The sequence below is a fragment of the Bubalus bubalis genome, chromosome 3 (genome assembly GCF_019923935.1).
Source record: "Bubalus bubalis isolate 160015118507 breed Murrah chromosome 3, NDDB_SH_1, whole genome shotgun sequence".
Classification (NCBI taxonomy): domain Eukaryota; kingdom Metazoa; phylum Chordata; class Mammalia; order Artiodactyla; family Bovidae; genus Bubalus; species Bubalus bubalis.
The window spans coordinates 9,115,093-9,141,148 of record NC_059159.1 but is presented as its reverse complement, the minus strand read 5'-3'; the positions used below and the strand labels follow the sequence as shown (position 1 = coordinate 9,141,148).

Sequence of the window (26,056 nt, the reverse complement as noted above, 5' to 3'; positions counted from 1 at the left end):
CAGGGATCGAACCCACGCCCCTGCATTGGAAGGCAGAGAAGTCCCTGAAAGATCATTTTAACTCCAGGAGACTCTGTGGGACTTAGGGACTGATTGATAGAGGTGGGATCTGGGAAACAAGGGGTAAGTCTGGTTGGGTCCATTTGGCACTGGAGGCACTGGGGCCAGCTAGTGGCGTGGTCAGATCTGCAAATGAGGAGAAATGTCTGGGCTGGAGAAATCTTTCTGGGGTGGTCTGCATAGTGGTGGATGTTGAAGGCAGGGCATAGATGATTAGCTGGGCGTGTTGGTTAGGAGGCAAGATAAGAAGGTTGAGTACTGAGCCTGAGCGATACTGAGGAGGAGGAGAAGAGCCCTAAAGGAGTTTGAGAAGGGACTACCCAGGATTCGGAATCCTGTGCAACTGAAGAGACCAGGAGGGGAGGGACTGGGTCGTCAATGGTGTGGCAGCGAGGCCCACATGGTAAGGACGGGAAGCGTCCACCAAACTGGGCAACCTTGAGGCCATTTTGTCATCAGGAGAGGTGGTGGGGAGCCGGGCGCAGCAGGCTGGAGAGAGAACAGGAGGGGTGAGCACATGGTTGAACTGTGTCCCCACCCCACCCCACTCTGCCACGGGCTTCCCTGGTGGCTCAGTGGTAAAGAATCTGCCTGCACTGCAGGAAACACAAGAGACATGGGTTTGATCCCTGGGTTGGGAAGATCCCGTGGAGAAGGAAATGGCCACCCACTCCAGTATTCTTGCCTGAGAAATCCCATGGACACAGGAGCCTGGCGGGCCACAGTCCATGGAGTCACAAAAGAGTTGGACACGACTTAGTGAGTCAAAAAAAAAAACAAACAGAACTAACATAGCGATTGTTCAAGAAGTAAACAGGTTATCTTAAAAGGTTAGAAGGAAATCAAGCTGGAAAGATATGAGAGCATGGAGAGCTACCAGACTGGGGAATTAGAACTTGATTAGTGTGTGTTGGTGAGCTACTGAAGGTTTTAGGCAGGGAATATGAGCAAAGCTATACCAGGGGCTGGTTATGCAGGCAGGACCACTATAGCATGGGTCATAGTGGGAAGCACGACAGTCCAAGCCATCAGTCATTTATTCATTCATTCATCCACTCATGTATTCTAGTTAATGCTTGTCTACTCCGCTGGACAGCACTTTCCATGATGGCAGAGAGTGCTTGCTTTTTTTGCTCACTACTTTGTCCCAGCACCCACACAGTACGTGGCTCACTGCAGGTGCTTACTACCTGCTTGTGGAAGGAGGAAGAGACAGACATCAAGCACGTAGAGATAAGTAGGGTGGTGTCCATGCTGAAAGAGCTGAAGGCATTTTGGAGAGAGATATGAACTTGGCCACTAATTAGAGTGCAGGAGATTGGGGGTGTGGAGCGCAGGAGTCAAAGTGACTCAGATGATGAGCTGGGCGATTGATAGAAGGGTGGTCCCAGAGGCAGGAATAGGAGGGTCGGAGGAGGGTCAGTCAACATTGAGATGACAATTCATCTTTAGTAATATTTGAGTAAATGCATCACCAACCACATTCAGTCTGTTGTAAAATCAACCCAACGGAGTCTCAACCCCATTTCAACCAAACTGTTGTCCCACTTTGTTATCCCGGCAGTACAGCCGCGAGTTCAGATGTCTGCTCTGCTCTGACATTGGGGCTGGATTCCCACTGGTTTCCTGTGGGGCATTAATTAAGTGTCCAGCCATTTCCACACCATGTTAACTGGTTCACGGCTGTACCCCCAGTGCCTGCCACATAACAAGTGCTCAATAAACATTTGTTGTTTGAATGAAATGGTTTTCTGTTCCAGGCATTTACTGATTTCCCTCTGCCCGTGGGTGGCAGGGGAGCCAACATCCAGAGATGACACTGCAGAGCGGGTGAGTACCAGGGGAACAAGGCAGGGATTGGCACTCTGTGCTTAGCGTTCCATGAATGTAAAGGCGGGGAAGCCAGTTTGGAGAACAAAAGCAGAGTTCCCTTGGCAGTTCGGGTAATGGAAACAAGTCTGACCTCAGACACTCAGCTGCTGTTAAAATCAACAGGATGAATAATTAGAAGAGGGAAGCCAGAGAGAACTCACAAGCTGTTGCAGCTGCCCAAAGCACGGTTTTCGATCAATTGATGATACAGTAAGAGTGAGGGCAGGTCACTGTGTGTGCCGTCTCCTGTGTTGTGAGGGTGCTCCCCTCCTCCTAGGGGATGGTCCAGCTCTTAAACCAGGGCAGGAAGCTCGGGGAGGTGTGCTATTGTTGACTCTCAAAGTCGCCCCTGGGACATCACCTGTGTGTTGTAAAGCCTGACTCTGGAAATTATCGCTGAAATCTGCTTCATCCACAGTGAAGCTTCAAGGGTCAGGGACTCTGGGAGCTGCACAGGATTGGGACTCCAGCATCTGCAGAGAGTCCGTCTTCTTGCAAAAAGACTGTGTTGAGTACTGCAAACCTGTTTCTTGCTGGAGTGCCACCCATGGTGAACCCCACACACAAAAATGTGTAGATTCTGGTGTGTGGTATATGTGTGTGTGTGTCTAGCCAGAAGTGGGGGAAGGGAGCCCAACCTGGTGAAATCCAGAGGTTGCCAAACCTCTAAATTTGGTGTGTGATGTGATCTGGAGTCAGCCAAGAGGTTGTGGGTATTCATCTCCTGTAGCCTGGGCAGGGTTCCCAGCTGCCAGTTTTCAGACCACGGGTTTACTGTGATCCTGGAAAAACAGGGAAGCTAGATAATGATGTTCTCACCCTATTTTCTCATCATAGCAACCGCTTATTTGTTTATTTTTGTTTATTTTCTTCTTTCCAACTATAAAATAATACAGGCTCTTTGTGGAAAAAAAATGCAGAAAATATGGAAAGAAGGAAAGAAGAAAAATATCACATTGTTCCAATCCTCAAAGAAGCCTATGTGAGCATTTGAATGTGTTTCTTTCCAGACTCCTATCTTAGCATAATTTTAAAAAGCAGAGACATATTCATGCTCTACGAATTGTTTTGGAATTAGTCTCTGGGGAAAAGAGAAACATGTTTAGTCTAGGAGTGAAAAACTTTTTCACATTATAATTTTTTCCTCTTATTACAAGAAACTCTATAAAAACCATCTTAATGGCATTCATACTGTTTTATCAAGTAAATTTGCCATAACTTACATAACGAATCTCCTACTAGATACAGAAAGATCTTAGATCTAAGTCCTCATCTCTGATTGGACCTGGGGGCTTATAATACCATTTAGCCACCAAAGATGACATAGCAGTGCCTTTGGAGGGGTCAGCACCATTTTGTTACCAGTATGTTTTTGTATTTATTTGAAAAATTATTTATTTATTTTTGGCTGCACTGGGTCTTATGGGAAAGCAAAAGTTGCTCAGTCGTGCCCGACTCTTTGCGACCCGGTGGAGTATACAGTCCATGGAATTCTCCTGGCCAGAATACTAGAGTGGGTAGCCTTTCCCTTCTCCAAGGAATCTTCCCAACCCAGGGATCAGACCCAGGTCTCCCGCATTTGCAGACAGATTCTTTACCAGCTGAGCCACCAGAGGTCTTAGTTGCTTTGCACAGGCTTTTCTCCAGCTGCGGCCAGTGGGGCTACTCTTTGTCATGGTGCACGGGCTTCTCATTGCGGTGGCTTCTCTTGTTACGGATCGTGGACTCTGGGCACATGGGCTCAGTAGCTGTGGCTTGTAGGCTCTGGAACACAGCCCCAGTAGTTATCATGTATGAGCTTAGTTGCTCCTCGGCATGTGGGATCTTCCCAGACCAGGGATCAAACCTGTGTCCCCTGCATTGGCTGGTGGATTTTTATCCACTATGCCATCGGGGAAGTCCTGGTGTTTTAGAAAAAGCATCTTTGCTTTCTTCCACCTGTTAAAAGATGGGAACTTCCCCCTGAAGAACAGATGTCAGTGGCTGCTGCATTTACTGGAGGAAAATCTTATTTCCATGAGTCTTCATTGTTAAAGCAGGTGAAGCCTTGGGCAGCCTCAGTTTTCCTGCTGCCTCTTGGCGATCTGACTTCCTTCTCCAGCTCTGCATGGAGGAGATGCTGCCTGACCTCAGGGCTGGCGTGCCCTTGGAAAGCCCATTGGATGCTGCCCTGGGGACCAGTATGGAGCCCTACAACCCAACGCTCCTGACACCCCACCAGCTTAGCTGAGCATGAGCGAACAACTCCCCAGAACCCCATCAATGACTAGCCCAGGCTCCTCCGTCCAGAGACCCGTGTCAGAAGAATCAGCACACTTCCTTTAGCCACTGGGCACAGCCGGGCCTTTGTGTGTTGGGGTCAATCCTGGCTCCTAATTGGCAGTGTAGACAATGGGCCTCTGTGTCTGTTCCCAGAAGACAGCGGCATTCTGGGGAAATGACACGCGTTTCAATGTACAAAAAAAAAAAAAAAAAGGAGCAGAGCTTTATGTCCCAGCAAAAAAATTCTTTGGAGACTCCTGTACTTATCACTAAAAGACCTTATTATATGTCATCCAAATGGCTGCAACAGCAAGTTCTTTGGGGATTTCGGGTGTGGGGCCGAATGTACAGTGATGGGCAGCCGGCAAGACTGTATTGGACACAGTGGAAGAGTCTTACCTGCCACAGTACCTGCCATGGAGAACCTCTACCCCAGGTCCAACTCAAGCCAAAGACAGCAGCCATCAGAGAGAGGAGGAAGACAAACAGAGAGAGCAAGAGGGAGAGGGAGCTTCTTTCCCACAAATGGTCCAGAGGACTTGGGAGGCATGACGTGTGGGCTCCCACCCCACGGGGTCCTTGAAAGAGGAGCTATGAAGGCACCTGTGGCTAGGCCGTTGGCATAGGTAGCAGCAGCTTCCCCAGCTGTTTGCAGCAGAAACTTGGAGGCGGGAGTCTCTGGGTGCCGCCTGGGACTCAGCAGCCGTTGTCCCTTTGTGTCCCAACTCTGGCAGCTGGTGAGGTTGGGAGAGGGGAGGATGGCAGATCCAGTAGCCATGCCTTGTGTGTTGCTGTATCAGTCAGTGTTCTGAAAGGCAGAGAATCCGTGGGAGAAGCTGGGGGTGGGGCGGGGGAAGGGAAAGAGATTTATTTTAAGGATCTGAGTCTTAGTTGTGGCATGCAGGATCCTTTTATTTTTTTTTTTTACTGAAGTATGCAGGATCTCATTCCCTGACCCCTGACCAGGGATTGAACCTGGGGTGCCTGCATTGGGAGCACAGAGTCTCAGCCATCGGAAGGGAAGTTCCTATTAAGGAATTTGTAACTGAGCAAAGCCCCATGGCCATCCCAGAACAAGACTCCTTCTCCCCAAGTTGTGTCCTCCACCTGCCTTTTGTCTGTAGAAAAACTTTAGTCAAAGAATAAATTTAATCAGAGAAGTGAGAAAATGCAGAAAGGAAAACAGTCAAGCAAGACAAAATAATAATAGTTTAGAAGTTAAATAAAGTCAAGGACTTTTAGTTCCTCCTCCAGGGCTATAGATAATATTCTGAACCACGTCCTTGAGGCTGTTTTGCAGATACTGAAACCCCCACCAGGTGGAAGAAGTCAACTGTACGCTGCCCACAAGCACAGAGACCCCAGAAAGGTTGGAACCCAAAGTTGATGACATTGACTCCTGATGACCTCATCACCAGCCAATCAGAAGAATATCAGCAAGCTGATCACACAAACCCCAACCCCTCTCTCTCACCCTGAAAGCCTTTGGGGAGTTGGGCCTCTTAAGCATTAGCTGCTCTGGACTCCTTGCTTGGCACCCTGAGATAAATGCTGCACTTTTCCTTCACCACAAACTGGTGTCAGTGGATTGGCTTTCCAGTGCCCGGGGTGAGCAAACCCAATGTTGGTTCCATAACGGACTGACTCAGGTGACTGGGGTGGAGGATGCTAGCAAGTCTGAAATCTGCAGCAGGCTGGAGAGTTAGGTGGGCTTCCCTTGTGGTTCAGCTGGTAAAGAATCCTGTAAAGCTGGTAAAGGCTGGAGAGTTAGGTAAGGGAAGATGTTCGCATCTCATCTGAAAGCAGTCTGGAGGCAGAACTTGTCCCTCATGGAAACCTGAATCTTTTTCTCTTTTCCTCTGAAGTCCCTCAGCTGATGGAGGAGGGTCATCTCCTTTACTCAAAGCCTCCTGGTTGAAATGTTAATCACATCAAAGAAAAAAAATCTGAAAAATACTTTCAGAGCGACATTTCTACTGGCGTTTGACCAAACCATGGGGCATCTTCGTGTGATCCAGACAATTTGATGTGTAAAATTAACCAGCACCATGGCCCTGGTGTGTGAGGTGGTAGGTAGGCACTTGATATTTTCAGACTGCGTGGACCACTGACCAGGATCACCCTCCCCTTGGCCTCAGCCTTGCTCTCCTCCCTGGCATCTACTCCCACCTGGTACCCTGTATGTTTTACGTAGTTACTTGCTGGGGCCTGTCCTGAATGTGCGTCTGTCCTGTCCTCAGTGCCCAGCAGAATGTCTGACACACAATAGTGAAGCCAAAGTCAAAGTGTTAGTCGTTCAGTCGTATGCAACTCTTTGTGACCCCGTGGACTGTAGGCCAGCAGGCTCCTCTGTCCCTGGGATTCTCCAGACAAGAATCCTGGAGTGGGTAGCCATTCTCTTCTCCAGAGGATCTTCCCAACCAAGGGATCGAACCCACATCTCCAGCATTCTGCTCCAGAATCCAGCAGGCAGATTCTTTACCATTTGAGCCACCAGGGAAGCCCTCCCTCAATAAATTTTTGTAGAATGAATGAATTTGAAGGGTAGAGATGCCCACCAGCAGATCCTTACCTGTGCAGGGTCCTGCCGTCTTCTGTCACTTGAACAGTACCTTGCTCCAGATGGTCCTTGTTGGATGATAGATTTTTTTCCTCCCCCCACGGAGGTTATGAGATTCTGGAGGTTTGGGGCCATTCCAAATCTTGATTTCCCAGTGCCTGGCACAATGCCTGGCACAGACCAGGGAGCTCAGTTAAATTCGGAATGATTGAATGGGTCCATCAACAACTTCATTATTAATTCCTCACAACTTTTTGTGTCCTGACAGTCTCCAAATTGCCATTTCAATCTTTGTTTCTCATCCCCACACCACCCCCGACACCCCTGCCTCCGCCACCCCACAAGGAGTCAATGTAACTTACCTCTCAGAGCCATTCTAGTGATTTTCTGGGCACCTGGCCACTTTATAGTTGGACCTAAGGCCCATTTCTCCCAGTTGTGAGCACCCTCCTGCATCCCGGGGTTGGACAGACTTTTCACGGAATCTGTCCCTCCTTAATCAAGTGGAGGGAACTCTTGTGATTTGGAGGGATTTATAGATACCCACCCACCATTCACGGACCTTTATAGCAATACAGATCCATTAGACAATCATTCAGAGAGAGATTAAAATAATGAAGGTGAGAATAAAGTGAAGATACTGTCCTGTTGGAACTCCATTAATCATCATTTGTGGCTTAAATAAGAAAGAGTTATCATCCCAGCCCATTAAAGAAAGTTGTCAATTAGGCACCATGTTAGACCTTGGAAAATTGTTCCCTGAAGAGAATTTTAGGAGGGCAGCCATGTCCCTGTGATAAATTTATCACCAGAGAGCCGAGTATGGTTCCTTGGACAAAGATGGGTGTATTCAAAATATCAGACAAAAGATACTGTCCTCAACACAGTTCTATAGAGAATCTGGAGAAGCTTGACAGAGGAGTGGGTAGCCATTCCCTTTGGCAGGGGATTTTCCTGACCCAGGGACAGCACCTGGGTCTCCTTCATTGCAGGTGGATTCTTTACCATCTGAGTCACCAGGGAAGCCCCAGACAGACGGAGAGCTTTAGGAACTCTAGGATTCCCTGGAATGGTTTCCTGAGGTCAGAGGATCACCCACTTTTTAAAGAATGACCTCATACCCAATTTGAAATTTTAAAAATGCTTCAAGTTGTATTTTTATAATAGCATATATTTAAAAAACAATCCATTAAAAAATAGATCAATATATATGAGTTATTATTATGCAGCTGTTAAATGTTTACAAAAACTGTAGGTTGAGTTAGAAAAGTGAAATGTTAGTGGAAAAAAGGAAGACATCAACTATATAGATAATATGGAACTTCCTTGGTGGTCCAATGGTTAAGACTCTGTGCTTCCAATGCAGGGGGCAAGGGTTCAACCCCTGGTCAGGGAACTAGGATCCCATATGCCAAGTGGTATGGTCATAAAAAATACAATATCTAGATATCTAGGTATCTGGATTGCATATAAAATTGCCTGCATATAGGAAAACAACTGAAAGGAAAAGCCCCCAAAATGCTAATAATTGTTGTCTTGGGTGGTGAGATTATTGATAACTTTTACTTTTTAAAAATAATTTCCTATATTCTCAAAATGTTCTCTTTTGGGCAAGTGTGGATCCGTGCACTCCCTGCCAGCAGCAGTAGGCATTGGGGATTTTGAGGTTCAACTCTGCTTTCCCTGTAGTGAGAGTAGTCGCTCCAGTTTTTCTTTAAGGACCCACCCCCTACTTTAAATGACTGACAATGAGTAGTTATTATTATTATAGGATTCTAGAGAACCTCTGGAGTCTAACCATACATCTCATCCTCCCACTTATTGGACTGGTAGTTAGCTGGATCTCTGATCAAGTAGAGCCCATCAAGCCCAAACAAGGCTGTGCCATTATTTTTATTTGAACTACTGGGAAACCGGAGTCGTCCCTCCTTGGATGTGAAGCTGAGACCATATGGGGGGAGAGTCCATCGGGGAATCAAGCCAAGGGAGTTAAGAGCAGAGATGGGCAGTGACAAGTCTTGATAACATTGTGTGAGCTCCAGGATCAAGCACATCTAAAGCCAGCCCTGTCTTCAGTCTCCGGAGCCAACACATTTTCTTGTGCTTAATCCCACTGAACTGGTTTTCTGAAATCTGCAGCTAAAGGACCACTTTTCCCATCCACTGTCTTTGAAGAGCCTCCTGTCTGAACAGTCATCACAGATAGATGACTGCAGGTGAACCTGGGCTCTGGCAGGTTCCCAGGAGGAACAGGCACCTGAGCTGAGTTTTGCAGGAATCTTCTGAGTTAAAGCTTGGAAGCTGTGAGCATCCCCAGAGTACATGGTGTGAGGCAGGAAGCAGCATAGGACTAGGGGGCTGACCCCACAGGGCAGGGCTTGAATCCCTGATGTGTTCCTTGATACCCATGCCCAGTGACTCCAGAAACCTGGATGAGAGATTGCAGGTGCAAACACAAGCCAGTAAGCTCTGAAGGCTGCAGGGGGGCCTTCAGGAGCGCAGCATCTCCTGGGACACAGCATTTCCTCTTCTAGAGTGGAAAAATTTATGCTCTGTCGGAAGGGAATTCTGCCTGATGGAAGGCTGCATTTCACTTTTGTCTGGTCCTGGACTGCCAGACCAAGCTTCAGAGAGGGAATGATGGGGATAAAAAAAAAAAAACAAACCTGGCACTAAAGTGCCTGGGGAGGAAATTTTGCAGTAAATAGGGGTGGTTTTGGATTCACGAGAATGTATATACCGCATCATCAGAGTGGAGCAGGGGAGGGGAGTTTGACGGTGAGGAGCTGGAATACATTTTTCTTTTGCTTCTGGCAAAAAAATGTGTTTGCAATAGAAATGCCATTCAATAAATAAATAAGTAAATAATGAATAAACCATCAAACCTTGCTTTGGGTTTCCACTGACAATCAGAAAGAGAAGCAAGTTCAAGCAGATTATCAAAAATGATGATAAGAAGGGAGGTACCAAGTGAAAGAGGAAGATGTTGTCATAGGGCATGAAGGCCAGTCTAGAAGTGTCCCTGGATAAATACTAGCGGAAAGGGGATGGCTGGTTTGATGCAGACAGATCAGAAGGGAGGACTTTAGATTGAATAATGCCCTGAAAGATGTAGGGATTACAGGCTCGGAGGTGATTTCCTGAGGGACAGTGCTCAAGTGCCTCATTTTATTGAAAATCGGACGGCGTGAAACAGGGTCAAATTAAGGGACCTTTCTCAGCAGTTACCTGAGGAGCCTCTTCTCTCTAATTACCAGGATCGCACTGGTAAAACCACCCCATTGTTCGGCCTGGCTTCTGAGGACGCTTGAATGCAAAGCACCACGTTTATCTGATATTCTCTGAAGTAGTTAATCTACCAGAGTAATGAAACGGTGGTTTATTAGGTTAATTGCTGCAGCAAGCAAAACCAAGCCAAACACACACACACACACACACACAAACAAAAAAGAGAAAGCCTCCTAAACTGCTGGGAACATACATTTTGAAAATAGCAGGACTTCCCTGGCTGTCCAGTGGTTAAGACTTGCCTTCCAGTGCAGAGGGTGGGAGTTTCTTAGTCAGGGAGCTAGGATCCCACATGCCTCCTGGCGGAAAACCCAAAACATAAAACCGAAGTAATATTGTAACAAATTCAATAAAGACTTTAAAAAGTGTATTAATGTATTAATTTAAGAAAAGAAAAATAGATATGTAAAATTGTGCAAATAAAATTTAATTATGGGGCCCTAATTTTCTTCCCCATAAATCAGTGTGATGACTAGATTACACAGAACCTTCTGACAGCAAACAGGAAAAGTCCTCTGCATTTTTGAGCTGCTCTAGAAGTATAGACTGCCCCGGGTGATGTCCATCTTGAGAGCCTCAGGATTAACCTGGAACCATAGTCCCTACTTCCCTTCACTTCTAATTCACTATGATTGTAAAATGTACCATCTGCTGACGAGTTTCTCTTGACATTGATCATAAAATGTACCTCTCTTTTCAGATTACAAAGTGAAAAACATGTTTATTTTCAAATGGAGAAAATGCAGTCTTAAAAGGTATGATTAGTCTTCGTTGTCCTTTTTTGTCTGTTTCTGCCTCTTTTTTTCACTGTTTCTTTCCTTTCCTCCTCCATCCCTTTCTCCCTGGTTTCAGCTTGGAAATTTATACCGAGGAGGGATGGGTATGAAAGGCTGGCCCATGCACTTTCAGTGAAACAATCCCTGCTTGCCTGGAAACCTGTTCAGCACTGATGACCTCCTCTGGGAAAACAACCTTCCCAGCAGAAAAACAGAACTTTGCTATCTGGCCTATCCACCCCCCTTCCCACCCCAAATCCCTCTGCCCCTTGGCCTTGGGTAACTGACTTCCCTTCTCTGAGTCTCCTGTTGGAACAGTGGAAATAAGATCCTGTTTCAAAGGTTATTGAGACCCGTGAGTATGAGACGATGCCAATAGAACTTTACAGAAAGCTTCAGACATATGGTAGCTGTTCAATAAACATCCAGAGGGACTTTCCTGGTGGTCCAGTGGTTAAGAATTCACCTTCCAGTGCAGGGGATGAGGGTTCGATCCCTGGTTGGGAAACTATTAATGAGATCCTGCACGTTGCTGGGCAAGTAAGCCCATGTGCCACAGCTACTGAGCCGGTGCCTCAAAGAATAGAAGCCGGAACGCCACAAAGAAAGATTCTGTGCACTGCAAGTAAGACCCGACGCAGCCAAATAAACAAATAGATGTTGAAAACAATTCAGCTCCTTTGCTTCTCGTGAAACTCTTTATGTAATTTGGGAGATTTCTTTGCTGGCTTAACATGCAAATGGACTCTTTAAATGGAAATAAACTAGATTTCTAGGCCATCATTTCTCAAGGTCGTGGAGACCCAAGTCCTGTTCCCTGAATATCAGAGAAGCTTTTAGAGTTTGGAAAACTGGGAGGAAATCATGAGAAAGGGAATAGACAGAGACTAGAGATCCAAAGAGATGGGAATACCAGACCACCTGAACTGCCTCTAGAGAAACCTATATGCAGGTCAGGAAGCAACAGTTAGAACTGGACATGGAACAACAGACTGGTTCCAAATAGGAAAAGGAGTACGTCAACGCTGTATATGCAGAGTACATCATGAGAAACGCTGGGCTGGAAGAAGCATAAGCTGGAATCAAGATTGCCAGGAGAAATATCAATAACCTCAGATATGCAGATGACACCACCCTTATGGCAGAAAGTGAAGAGGAACTCAAAAGCCTCTTGATGAAAGTGAAAGAGGAGAGTGAAAGAGTTGACTTAAAGCTCAACATTCAGAAAACAAAGATCATGGCATCTGGGCCCATCACTTCATGGCAAAGAGATGGGGAAATAGTGGAAACAGTGTCAGACTTATTTTTTGGGGCTCCAAAATCACTGCAGATGGTGATTGCAGCCTTGAAATTAAAAGACGCTTACTCCTTGGAAGGAAAGTTATGACCAACCTAGATAGCATATTCAAAAGCAGAGATGTTACTTTGCCAACAAAGGTCCATCTAGTCAAGCTATGGTTTTTCCAGTGGTCATGTATGGATGTGAGAGTTGGACTGTGAAGAAGGCTGAGCACCGAAGAATTGATGCTTTTGAAGTGTGGTGTTGGAGAAGACTCTTGAGAGTCCCTTGGACTGCAAGGAGATCCAACCAGTCCATTCTGAAGGAAATCAGCCCTGGGTGTTCTTTGGAAGGAATGATGCTAAAGCTGAAACTCCAGTACTTTGGCCACCTCATGAGAAGAGTTGACTCATTGGAAAAGACTCTGATGCTGGGAGGGATTGGGGGCAGGAGGAGAAGGGGACGACAGAGGATGAGATGGCTGGATGGCATCACAGACTCGATGGACATGAGTTTGAGTGAACTCCGGGAGTTGGTGATGGACAGGGAGGCCTGGCGTGCTGTGATTCATGGGGTCGCAAAGAGTCGAACATGACTGAGTGACTGAACTGAACTGAGAGATCCAAAAAAAAAAAAAAAAAAAAAAGGCAACCATAGGGAAGTACGAAAGGAAGGATGATGTGACATATCAAAGCTCAGGTAAGAACCCTTTCACGGATGTTTGCTCTGGGTTGTGAGAAAGGAAGAGCAGCGTTTTGCTGGTGGTCCAGTGGCTAAGACTCGGAGCTCTCAATGCAGGGGGGTCCAGGTTCTATCCCACATGCCATGACTAAGAGTTTGCATGCTGAAACTAAGATTGAAGATCTGAGTGCTGAAACTAAGACCTGGGAGAGCCAAATAAATACTTTTTGTTTTTCCAAAACAAGACCAGGGAAATTTTTGCATGCAACAACACGGCCTGACACCAGCCAGCTCGCTGAAACTGGTTTCACTGAGAGCATGAAGGTGGCCTAGTGTGGTTGCTTTCAAACTGTGAGAGGAGGTCCACTCGGGGGTGAAATACAGCTTGTGGGCTGTGAAAAATACAAATAGAAAAGAAAAAATTACATTAGAGATAGAAAAACTGAAGAGAAGAGAAAATATCCGTGTGGGAGTTCTCCATGAGGGAGAGACCTTTGTGACGTGACGCATTGTCTTGGTTATTTATATACTTGTCTGCGTGTGTTTCTGGGGTCACGTGGTGTCATCTGTCTCTTATGGTGGGTCTTCGCCAAGGAGACTGGAAAGCCACTGACTTGGAGAGCCCCAGGCAGAAAGGTGTTGCCCAGGAGGGAGTTTTGGAAGTGGTGGAGGAGCAGAGGGGAGGGGGAGGGGGTGGAGGAGGGGGAGGGGGAGGGCAGTGCTGGGAGTTGCCCTCGAAACTAGACACCTGGGTGGCTCCCCTGACCACACTAAAATGACCAGCCTGCCCTGGAGGACACTCCCTCTGGGCAGTGGGTCTGGAAGTGCCTCTGGGCCCAGTTCTCAGGGGTCTTGGTTCCCTGCTGGACTCAGGTTGCGTAGCTACCTTGCAACCTTCACCACCGCACTGGTGATCCCAGAGCCCTGACGCAGAGGCCAGGGGAAGTGGGTTCCTGGCTCCAGTAGCATATCTGGGAGCATCTCCATCATCAGCCTCCCCCAGGATCTGGGGAGCTGCACCCATTTTCCTCCTGATCTCTTCCTTTTTTACTGACTCTGCTCTGATGAGGGGGCTGGAGACAGAGGACAGCCAGAGAAGAGGGAAAATTCAGCTGTGCTGCTGGGATGTGGGTGTGTGGGGTGGGCAGACAGGAGGTGGAGGCTCTGGTGTCCTGATTGGAGGTGGGCACCTGGCTATCAGTTCTCAGAACCCCAGCTTCATCCAGCAGCAGAGCTGTGGACTGTGTGACGAATAAGCGGGGGAGGTTCTTCCGGAAAAGGATGGGGTTGCAGTGGTTCAGCCCCATAGGGGCAATTCTGGGAGGGCAGTTCATCATGGCCCAGAGTTGCCAGAAAAGTCCCCTCCCTGCGGCCCCTCCCCCTGCTGCCTGGAGCCAGGCGAGCCCTGGGCCCCTGCTTACCCAAGTGTTTTGGGTCCAGACTGGAAGGAGGCGGGAAAAGGTGTTTGGCCAAGGAGGACCTTTCTAAAGCACCTCTGCCTGCCTAGTCACAGCCTGACCCCGCCTAATTCCTGAGCCCGGAAACAAGGAAGCCACTTGTCCAGGTGGAAAAGTGACCCAGCGCCCCAGGGAGAAAGGGGGAGTCTGACCTCAAAAGGGAACATCTGTCCCCCAACTTATTTCCTGGAACAGGAAGGGTTTGGAGCAGCGTGTCTCCATGGATCCGCCCCCTGCACTGTGATCAGAGGCAGACGGCAGGGCCTCAGTGCCCGTCCACCAGGGTCTCCATGCCCGTCCACCAGGGTCTCCCTGCTGTGTGGCCGCTGGTGACCCAAGTGCCACGGCCACTGAGGAAGGCTTCCGTGGCTGCAGGAGTGGAGACCCGATACCCCTCCAGTCAAGACCCATTCAGGCCGGGTTCATCGAGTGTGTGTGTCCACCCACAGGCCCAAAGGAAGTCTTTGCCAGGCAAAAGCAAACAGGAAGAACATGTCTGTGTGTTCTATTCTACAATGACCTTTTAAATATGTGACAAACAGTTAAAACAAAAGGCCATTTAGCTTTTATGCCTGTGATTCGCGGTGTCCATTCCAGTTAATTACAGTGATTTAAAAACATCTGCATTTAATAAAAAACCTTCCTTTCCCCCTCTTCTCTGTTCACCGCCCGCCCCTGCTGCCCCCCGCATCCCAATCTTTCTTCAGGCCACTGGGCTAACGCAGTAATTATCTCCACCAACCACGCCACAGCATCAAACGAGCACGTAGAGACTTCTGGAGGCTCTGAGAACAGACTGAGGCTTGGGAGGGAAGGAGCCGGTGGCCAGAGTAATGGGGAGGTAGGGGAGGAGGGACAGAGAAGGGAGGGGGCTTGGGCAGGTTGCTTAACCCAGCTGGGAGGATGGTGCTGGCAGCGTCTTATTGGAGAGGCCCCTGAATTCAGACTCTGCCTGGCTCCCCTCCCACCATATCCAGCCTCCTTGTAGGTCAGGATGCTTGAGAGAGAATGGTCCTGCCTCTGTACCTCTTTAAACTTGGAGCTGAGAAAAAGCTTTAGCCTTCGGAGGTGCTTTTTTCCCAAAGCAGGAAGGGAGGCAGGATCAGAGAATGAGTTCTCAGTGGGATGCAGGCCGCCCTGCTGGGCTTCGCTGCCACCCGCAGGGACCAGGCTCAGATAAAACCCCAGGGGTCAGACCTCTGGCTGGGCGGTGAGGGGGAGAAGAGGCGACCCCACCAGACTCCCTGAGTGGAGGCGCACCAGCCTCAGCACATTTCACACCTGCTGGAGGAGGGGATGTGCCTGCCAGCCTGCACCCCCAGGAGGAGAGGTGGAAGGAGACTCAGGAAAGCCAACCTCTGGGGGGTGGGGTGCTCCCTTCAGGAGGAAGAAGACTTTTCTGCAGTTCCTTGAATGCAAATTTTTATCCCACCCCACTCCCTATTCCTACTGCCCTCCCCGCACCCTGCTGTTTTTCTTCATCGTTGCTACCAAAGCATCATGTTTATTTCCTGCAAGAGGGCTGTGACTGCTGCTGTCGAGCTCACCATCTGTGGACAGCTTGATCGGCGTTGGCAGAGCGTTGGGCAACATGGCCATTGCATGGTCGGGGCATCTGGCCTGCATGCCAGCTCTACACGGCACGTTCTGCATAGGCCGTGCGTGATGCTGGGGACCCGTGCGGTGGTCTCATTTCATTTCAAACTCCTTTGGGCCCCCTCCACCTTGGTCTTCCTCCACTGCCCCATCCCAGCCTCCTGCCGGCCCCTTCCGAGCCCCTTTCATTCTGAGCTGAGGGCTTCCTGCCACATTCTTCGGCCTTTCCTGGAAAGTGCCATGAACCTCTCTCTCTTTCTTTTTTTCATGAACCTCTCTCTTGAATTCACGCCAACCTGGATCTACCTCTAGGACCCCTGTACCCCCATCCCATCTGTACCTCTGTCCTGCCCCACACCCACACCCCCCTGGAAAGAGATTCCTGGACAGCCCTCTCCCATGGATACTTCTAGGCTGACAGCTGCCCAGGGTCCTAGCCCTTCTTCCGCTGAAGTCACTCCACCATCGCCATCATCTGCTGACCCTGCCTCCCTTCTCTTTCCATCGTGGCAGTGCCCTGTGTCTCCTACCTCACTGCCCCTTGTGTGATGATTGTGCCAATGCCCTGACCTCCCCCCCTGTTCCCCCCATTCTCTGCTCTGGCCACAGCACAGCTGGGCTTCTGTCCCCAAGAACTGCTCCCCTCCTCTCCCCACCCCCTCCTCTGATTCTTCAACTGTCCCTGAGACGGTCGGCCACTCCTGGGCCTCCCCAGCTTTCCAGTCCAGCCTGGACCTTACTCCTGAGGCTTAAGACTCATCAGCACAGCCTTTCCTCGCCCAGCAGACAGTGGGCTCACCTGCCCTGCCGTGTCCCAAACTCCCGCCAATGGAGTCATCAGTTTTCCCAGGCAGCAAGGTGCAGTTCAAGTCAGTGGGCCTTACCAGCTGTAAGACCTTTGGCATGTCCTTGGCCTCTTGAGCCTCAGCATCCTCACCTGTAAAGTAGAGGCAGTGAGCGCTGCCTCGTGGAGCTGGTGCAGGTACGTGAAGGCCTGCCTGCTGCCTGTAGGATAGCTGGTGCAGGGGCCAGGGCAGAGGATATGCTCAGGGAATGACTGTACCTTGTCTCCTTTTATGGCACCAGCTCACAACTCTGCATTTCAGGTACTGGTGATGATGTTTGTCTTCGCCTCCAGATTTCCAGTCCCCGAAGAGAAGGGACCGGGACTTTTGTCATCCTTGTAATGTCAGGATCTTTTGATGGAGTGCCTTGGATATGGTTGCTGTTTAGTTGCTAAGTCGTGTCCAACTCTTTTGCGACCCCATGGACTGTAACCCACCAGGCTCCTCTGTCCATGGGATTTCCCAGGCAAGAATACTGGGGTGGGTTGCCATTTCCTCCTGCAGGGGATCTTCCTGACCCAGGGATGGAACCCGCGCCTCCTGCACTGGCAGGAGGGTTTTTAACTGCTGAGTCAGCAGGGAAGCCAGTGTGTGTGTCGTCGGTGTTTAATATGTGACCTTGAGTTGAGGTGATTCAAATCTGGAAGTGAAAGTCACTCAGTCGTGTCCGACTCTTTGCAACCCCATGGACTGTCCATGGAATTCTCTAGGCCAGAATACTGGAGTAGGTAGCCTTTCCCTTCTCCAGAGGATCTTCCCAATTCAGGCATCGAACCCAGGTCTCCTGCATTGCAGGCGGATTCTTTACCAGCTGAGCCACAAGGGAAGCCCTAACCAAATTTTGGTGGTAAGGAGTCTGTGGGTTGAGTTGACCTCAGAGTGTTCTGATGGGGACCTCAAGTGAGAACTGACAAACATACCCAGCCTCTTACCACCAGGAGCAGGAAGGGCCACCCTGACGAGGTGGCCAGGGCAATGCTGGCTATCAGCCAAGGCTTGTCTCCTAGAAGGGCAGTGTGAAACCTCAGACCTTTCTTTTGGCTTGTGGACTCACAGCTAATTGACAAGTGCACATCCTGTGTGTAGCTGCTAAGATTTTCCATGACGTCAGCAGGACCCAACAATATCCTGGGTTGTGCCAGAGCTTCGGGGTATTGGCTCCTGAGGACCAGTCATTGGCCGTGGAGAGCTGACGGATCAGTGTGAAGGCTCCTGCTCTCGGCAACCTAGGACCTAATGAGAATCGGCATTGTTTAGTGCTGAACACAGTGGACACTTGATAAATGTTTCCTAATGAAAGAATGAATGCATGAGTGAGTAAACAAGTGAATCAAAGGACAAAGTAGGACCATGGTTATAGTGCACGGTTCTCAGTCGCTTTAGTTACATCCGAGTCTTTCCCACATGGACTGGAGCCCACCAGGCTCCTCTGTCCATGGGATTCTCCAGGCAGGAATACCAGAGTGGGTTGCCATGCCCTCCTGCAGGGGAATCTTCCTGACCCAGGGATTAAACCCTCGTCTTTGAGTCTCCTGCATTGGTAGGCAGGCTCTTTACCACTAGCGTCACCTGGGATGCCCCTAAAGGTGGTAGGATCAATCCATAACTGTGCCAAAGAGCTTTAGAGCTTTATAGAGTTTAGTCTGTGCTGCTTGCTCCTTGGAAGGAAAGTTATGACCAACCTAGATAGCATATTCAAAAGCAGAGACATTACTTTGCCAACAAAGGTCTGTCTAGTCAAGGCTATGGTTTTTCCTGTGGTCATGTATGGAAGTGAGAGTTGGACTGTGAAGAAAGCTGAGCACTGAAGAATTGATGCTTTTCAAGTGTGGTGTTGGAGAAGACTCTTGAGAGTCCCTTGGACTGCAAGGAGATCCAACCAGTCCATTCTGAAGGAGATCAGCTCTGGGATTTCTTTGGAAGGAATGATGCTAAAGCTGAAACTCCAGTACTTTGGCCACCTCATGAGAAGAGTTGACTCATTGGAAAAGACTCTGATGCTGGGAGGGATTGGGGGCAGGAGGAGAAGGGGACAACAGAGGATGAGATGGCTGGATGGCATCACTGACTCGATGGACGTGAGTCTGAGTGGACTCCAGGAGTTGGTGATGGACAGGGAGGCCTGGCGTGCTGCTATTCATGGGATCGCAAAGAGTTGGACACAACTGAGCAACTGAAATGAACTGTGTGGTCCTCTGAAGGCCTTTTACCAGTTGCTTATTAATTCATTCAAATATTTATTGAGCCCCCACCACGGACCAGGCTCTGAGATGAAGGAGTGGGCTGCAGCAGCCCAGCTCATCACCTCTGCAGGAGATCGTCTCCAGCATCGGAAGCATGGATGGAGCAACATCCCTGGCAGTGCTTTCGTCCTAAAGCACTACCGCCTGGCATTCGCTCCCAGAGAACATTCTGAGAGCAGTGTGATGTTCTCAAGCTTTTGCTCTTAGGATGAGGAGCTCCAAGTAGGAAAGGGTGGGGTGAGTTGGATTGGAGTTCTGGCAACTTCAAAATCTCCAGGACTGATTGATCCATCTATCCCTTCGTGAACCATTTCTGAAAGAGCCTGTGGGGTCCGAGCATTGCGCCATTCTTGCTGGAACACGACCTGGCCCCACGCTTCCTCCATTCGATGCCAGGCCTGCCAGGTGAATCCCAGATACTGTCGGGCTCTGCAGACGTCACGGAAAATCTTCGCAGCTCGTGTACGGGACGCACACTTGTCAATTCGGCGGAGAGCTGACTGCCAAAAGAGAGAGGCTTGCGGTTTTCAATTGTCCTTCCAAGAGACAAAGCGCCCTCTCCCCTGGCCTCTGCGGAGGATTCTTTCACAAATGGTGCTGGGTTACCCAAGTTCAAGGCTGTGCGAGGCGCCCCCTGCCCCTGTTCCGATGTGGGGAGGTGAAGGTCAGGGAGCTGCATCTATTTGTTCCGGGCACCTGTGCCGGTGCGGCTACCTGGGCGGGAGGGAGGCGTGGGGATGCTGTCGCGCCGGTTTGCTCACTCGTCGGGTATAGAAATGACAAATGGCTCCCGCTGGGAACCCCGCCTGCCTTCCTGCAAGATCATTTCTCTCGGCAGCAGGTGATTTGCATACCGACGCGGTGGGAACCCGCCTCTCTGAGCACCGCCCTCCCCTGCGCACCCCTCCCGTCTCCTCCCCCTCTCCGGACTCCAGCCCAGCTCAGGACGAGGCTGCCTGCCCCACGGCCACCTTGAAAGTGTGAAAATGTTAGCTGCCCAGTCGTGTCCGACTCTTTGCGACCCCGTGGTCGGTCCATGGGATTCTCCAGTTAAGAATCCTGGAGTAGGTTGCCTTTCCCTTCTCAAGGGGATCTTCCTGACCCAGGGACTGAACCCAGGTCTCCTGCATTGCAGGCAGATTCTTTACCATTTGAGCTACCAGTGGGACCCTGAAAACAGTTTCTAAGGGGCTCGGGGGCTCGGGACACTCCATTTGGATGTTCTCATGGATTCAGCCAGGAGGAGGAAAGGGGAGAGAATGACTCACTGCCTGCCCAGGCGCCAGGTGCCCTCCTTGCCCCCGACTCGCTCACCAGCATGTCCCCTGAGGGCAGACGCCGAGAGAAGCAGGATCTGATTTCACATCTGCTACAGGTCACAAGGAGGCCGAGGGAGTCAGGGAGGTGAGCGTGGGTCATGGTGACTAGTGACTAGCCTTGCCCTGGAGGCTGTGAGCAGGTGGCCGGTGGCCGGAGGTGCTGGGCAGGGAGGCTTGGCCAGTCTGTGACCCAGACCCTCTTTCCCCTTCCTGCTGCTTCTCTGCTTCCTGGTGACCTCATCCTTCCACCTGCCTGGCACCGCCACATGCTCAGAAACGTCCACATCTCCCCACTGTGCAGGGCCAGTTGCTTCGGGGTGGCACCTGCCCATGGAGACGGTCACTGGCCAGTTTCCAGCCTCTTGGGTGAGTTCCTCGGTAAGTGTCCCTCCTGGGTAAGACCAAGGCAGAAGGGTTCTGAGGGTGGGGGAGGCTGGGCAGGCTCAGTGGGGCTGGGGTATCCCTGGGGAGAAGGTTCCCGATTCAGGGCCAAGGCTGCATCCGAGACCCACTTGGACTCTGTGTAGCTGTGTCTAGGCCCTTCCTGCAAACCCCTTGCCAGCAGCCCTGGGGGAAGGGTTCTACCTGATAACTCAGTGAGGGTCTGGGGGCTTTTTGTGGAAGTCCGTTCTCCCCCAGGCCTCTGCCCCTGGGATCTCAGCTCTGTGTTATGTGGCAGGGCGCTGCCTCGGGGTGCCCCTCAGCCCCCTGGCCCAGAGTGGGGGTAATGGGGTGTTAGAGGAAACTTTCCTTTTTCCTGGACTGTGAGGAATCCTGCGAGATCCAGGATCGGGGGCATACAGTTCCAAGTGTGGCAATCTGTAAGCAATCTGAAAACAACAACACTGGCAAAAGTGGCCTGCTTTTTGTCTTGTCTTGTTTTGTTTTTCTTGGTTTCCCTGTGCAGCACGCTTACTTCCCTGCCCAGGGATCGAACCTGTGGCCCCTGCAGTGTGAGCTCAGGGTCTTAACCTTTGGACCACCGGGGAAGCCCACTCTGCTTTTTATTAACATCATGAGCCTGTGAGTCCCAAAAATGTCCCTGAAAAACTTTTTGTGGGTCTAAAGTTCTAAACAATGTCTGTTACTGTTGGGTTTTAATAACATATCTGTAAGCTTTGAATTAGCACTTTTTTATTACTTAACCTTTGATAAACATCCCGTTCTTTGTGGGAGTACATTGGGAAAAGCCTAGCGGTGTTGTTGGTTCCCACAGTGGCTCATGTTCATTTGGGGAGTAAGTTCATGGGGGTTTGGGGGTCACTGGCGATCACTTTGGGGCAGTTTGTGGGTCCCACCCCCATGGAATTGCATTTTCCTGCTTTTAAACAGAAGATTAGAAATAAACAATGACAGCACAGGGATTGCAAGGATGAAGAACAGAGCTTGACTTCCTTCAGCTCATTGTGTGACTCCACGTCAGAGCTTAAAATTTAAAACAGAGAAGCAGTGTGAACTGCCACAAGAAGTATTTATTTATGAGTGCCGATTTTTGTTCATACACGAACTGTTTTAATGAATTTGCATAATCTTTTTAAGATGAGCATTTCTTCTTCTTTCAAAGTGATTTCTTAAAATCACACATCAAAAAAATGAATGGCCTGGGGCATGCTCAGAGCCGAGGGGCCTGAAGAAATGGCTCATCTCTTTACAACACACCCAACAGGAACTTGGGTTCTTTGTGAAGACGGGTGCAAAACTTGTGTGACCTTGCTATGAACAAATACCCGACACACGTCCCCCTGCCCCTACGCAAGGCTGCTGGGCAGGGCCAGCGGGACGTGGCTCAGTATCGGAAGAAAAGCTACCAGGTTTAGCGGGGGAGCTTTCCACCTAGAGCCTGCCAGGTCTATGTGTGAGTGTGTGAGTGGGCCATGAGTGGTCTTAGAAAGGCTGTAAACCTCTCTTTTCAAGGAGAAATTTAAAAAAAAAAAAGATTCCAACTATATGCCTTTCTGGAAAAGGCAGAACTATGGAGACAATTAAAAGATCAGTGGTTGTCAGGAGTATGCAGACAGATGAATACACAGAGTGTCAAAGTTTCTTTGAGGGTGAAAATACTTTGAATGACATTATAATGATGGATATATGTCATTATACTTTTGTCCAAGCCCATAGAATGTGCAACACTACTCAGTTACTTAAAGTGAACCCTAAGATGAACTGGGTTCCATGGTAATTATAATGCGTCAATGCAGTTCATCTTTGGCTAAAAAAAAACAAAAGGTACCACTCTATTGATAAAGGCTGTGCATGTGAGGGGAGGAGGTATATGGGGAATTTCTATATCTTCCTGTCAATTTTGTTGTAAATCCAAGACTACTTAAAAAAAGTTCTCAAAGAAAAGAATTTAACACTCAGGGAGAAAAAAAAAAGAAAAGAAAAGAATGGCTGTTACACATTTTATTACAGTGTTATTTCCTAAGGCTGCTGGAACAAATGGCCACAGATTTGGGGGCTTACTAGTGGTGCAGTGGCAAACAATCTGCCTGCCAATGAAGGAGACGCAGGTTCAATACCTGATTGGGAAGGTCCCCTGGAGAAGGAAATGACAACCCACTCCAGTGTTCTTGCCTGGGAAATCCCATGGACTGAGGAGCGAGACTCGGATTCAATACCTGATTGGGAAGATCCCCTGGAGAAGGAAATGACAATCCACTCCAGTGTTCTTGCCTGCGAAATCCCATGGACTGAGGAGCCTGGAGGGCTACAGTCTGTGGGGTTGCAACAGGTGGGACATGACTTCATGACTGAACAAACACATCACACAGATCTAGTTATTTCTGGAGGCCAGAAGCCTGAAATGGGTGTCACCTGGCCAAAACCAAGGTGTTGGCAGAGCTGTGCTCCCTCCAGAGGCTTTTGGGGAGAATCCCATGCCTTTTCCAGCTGCTAGAGGTTGCCTCCTTTCCTTGGCTTGTGGCTCCTTTCTTGTCTTCAAAGGACTTCACTCTCACCTCTGTTTTTGTCCTTACGTAGCTTTCTCCTCTACTCCCAAGTCTTCCTCTGCCATGTTCTTTTTTTCTTAAATAACATTTTTAACATATCACTGTAAGTAAGTGCTTAGTCACTCAATCGTGTCCGACTCTTGCAACCCCATGGACTGTAGCCTGCCAGGTTCCTCAGTGTTTTGGATTTTTCAGGCAAGATTACTGGAGTGGTTGCCATTTCCTTCTCCAGGGGATCTTCCCGACCCAGGGATTGAACTCGTGTCTCCTGTGTCTCCTGCACTGCAGGCGAATTCTTTACCTGCTGAACCACTGGGGAAGCTATAAATTAAATATCACTATATTTATTTATTTATTGCCTGCCCTGCACAGCATGCGGGATCTTAGTTCCACAACCAGGGATCGAACCTGTGCCCTCTGCAGTGGAAGCATGGCATCTTAACCACTGGACCTCCAGGGGAGTCCCTGGCTCACTTTTTAAGGACATATGTGATTACTTTTAGAGCCCACCTGGATAATTCAGGTAAACTGCCCCATCCCCAAAATCTTTAACCATGTGTTGTTGCAAAGTCTTTTTTGCTGTAAAAAGTAACAGTTTCTAGAGATTAGGATGTTTGTGTGTGTGGCGGGGTATTATTCAGCCTTCTACAGTTATCTCCAATAAATTTGTTGTATAGAGCAGGGGTTAAAAATCACCCAGTCTGGATGTGAAATGAGGCCTTAGGGCTGAGGCCTGGCACTGCAGAAAAGGCTGGAGAACAGGTTCTGACTCAGGGGAGGGGAAGTTGCATTTTGATGCAAGTCAAGGATGTGTGTGTGTGTGTGTGTGTGTGCGTACATGTTTATATATTGGTCCACGGGTCTGATTGAGTGGGATGTGAAGGATGGGTGTGCGGCTGTTTGAAGGGCTATAAAAGCTGGCCTGGCTCCAGGGTCAGGGCCACTGAAGCTCAGCTCTGGGAGGACCTTCTCGTTCTCATGATTATCACCTGACATGCATACACAGTATAGACCTGCTCTTCCATAAGTTATTGAGGGCCTACTATGTGCTGGCACTCTTCTGACACTGGAGATTCAGCAGTGAACACACGGACAAGCCCTGCACTCGTGGAGTTTATATCACACGCATATGTGTTTGCTTATTATCTGTCTTGTCCTTGAGGGCAGGCACTTCTCCTGTGAATTAGCCACACCCCAAGTTGCAGTTCCAAGGTTGGTACCCCCGTAGCTCAGTCGGTAAAGAATCTACCTGCAATGCAGGAGACCCAGGTTCAATTCCTGGGTCAGGAAGATCCCTTGAAGCAGGAAACAGCAACCCACTCCAGTATTCTTGCCTGGAAAACATCATGGACAGAGGAGCCTGGCAGTCCATGGGGTTGCAAGAGTCAGACACGACTTCACAACTAAACCACCACCACACGTGGCAGGCCACAGTGGCCACCTATTGAATAAGTTAATGTCCCACTGGGACCATCTCTGAGAGGTAAGAGTTTGGAATCACAGTTCTCCAAGTAAAAATGTCCCAATAGATGACATAAACGGATTTCCTTCTTTTCACATTATTTATAGTGGCAATGATATTGTTTTTCTTTTACTGTTTCCTCAAGGTCTTGGAATTCAGTGTCTATGGTGGGTCCAAGTTGGATTTCTGAACAACTAAATATGGAAAGCTTAAAGCTGAGCCTGTGATGGTCATTCATTGTTTTTGTGAACATATAATGCTGCTGCTAAGTCGCTTCAGTCGTGTCCAACTCTGTGCGACCCCAGAGACGGCAGCCCACCAGGCTCCCCCGTCCCTGGGATTCTCCAGGCAAGAACACTGGAGTGGGTTGCCATTTCCTTCTCCAATGCATGAAAGTGAAACGTGAAAGTGGAGTCGCTCAGTCGTGTCTGACTCTTAGTGACCCCATGGACTGTAGCCTACCAGGCTCCTCCATCCATGGGATTTTCCAGGCAAAAGAACTGGAGTGGGTTGCCGTTGCCTTCTCCACAAACATATAATAGGTACCATGAAATCCAGCCAGGCTGAAAACATGGTCTTAGAAAAGTAATTTCCCCCCAATTGCTGGTTCAAAAACACCCTCTACTTGGTCTTGAAACAGCACTGCTTTCTAATGCTCTCCTTTCCCTAAACAAAGCTTGTTTCTCTAGTACCCTTGGGTCCCCACCCAGTCCTGCTATCGACCTGGATGGAGAGACAAGGGAAAGAGATGGGCATCTCCATTTTCAGGCAGATGTCAGTCTCCAGGCAAACTCAGCCTGGTGCTTCAGATTAGTTTGGGGGATCTTTCTGATTCTCTTTTGGCCCTGCAGAAAGGGCTCCGGGCTTCATATTTTGCCCCAGCTTTCCAGATTCAGTTCAGAATCTCACACCCAAAGCATCGTGCCCCTTTAGTGATGCAAGTGATCTAGGCACTCAGACTAGGGTACCAGCTGCCCAGGGCTGGGGTGTGAATAAGGCAAGTCCCAGATGGAACATCCGGGTCACCAAAAGACAAGCCCAGGACAAGAGACGGGTGAAAGACGATCATGTTAAATAACACATACCGTGAAATGGACATAAATTCAGGCTGAGGTTCCATCCTGGGGTTCTGATGACATGAACCACAAGAACAAAGCTAAGGGAGATTTTTAAATGTCATCACCAGGCTCCTCTCTGGAATTACAGCTTTGTTATTTATTATGTACCGTCAGAAACATATATAATAATTCCTTACGTTTCCTGTTGCTGGAGTACTTTCAGCTCGGCTATCCTGCAGGGTTCCGCACCATGTCACCATGTCAATTTGAGTCCTTTGTAGAAGGACTGCCAGAAGTGGAAAGAGGATTTAAAAAAAAAAAAAAATAGATGTTATCTAGGATCATCCCAG

General features: G+C 49.0%; 1 long non-coding RNA gene and 1 other non-coding gene across 2 annotated transcripts; both read left to right on the top strand.

Annotated features, from left to right (window-relative positions):
• The first annotated feature begins 738 nt into the window (after positions 1–738).
• LOC123332523 lies at positions 739–6,499 on the top strand. The gene is made up of 3 exons (XR_006549314.2): positions 739–2,515; positions 2,829–2,914; positions 5,483–6,499. It is a non-coding gene; the product is annotated as an uncharacterized LOC123332523 (long non-coding RNA).
• Positions 6,500–21,841: 15,342 nt separating this feature from the next.
• On the top strand, positions 21,842–21,974 carry LOC112584152. The gene has a single exon (XR_003108495.3). It is a non-coding gene; the product is annotated as a small nucleolar RNA SNORA11 (small nucleolar RNA).
• The last annotated feature ends 4,082 nt before the right edge of the window (positions 21,975–26,056 follow it).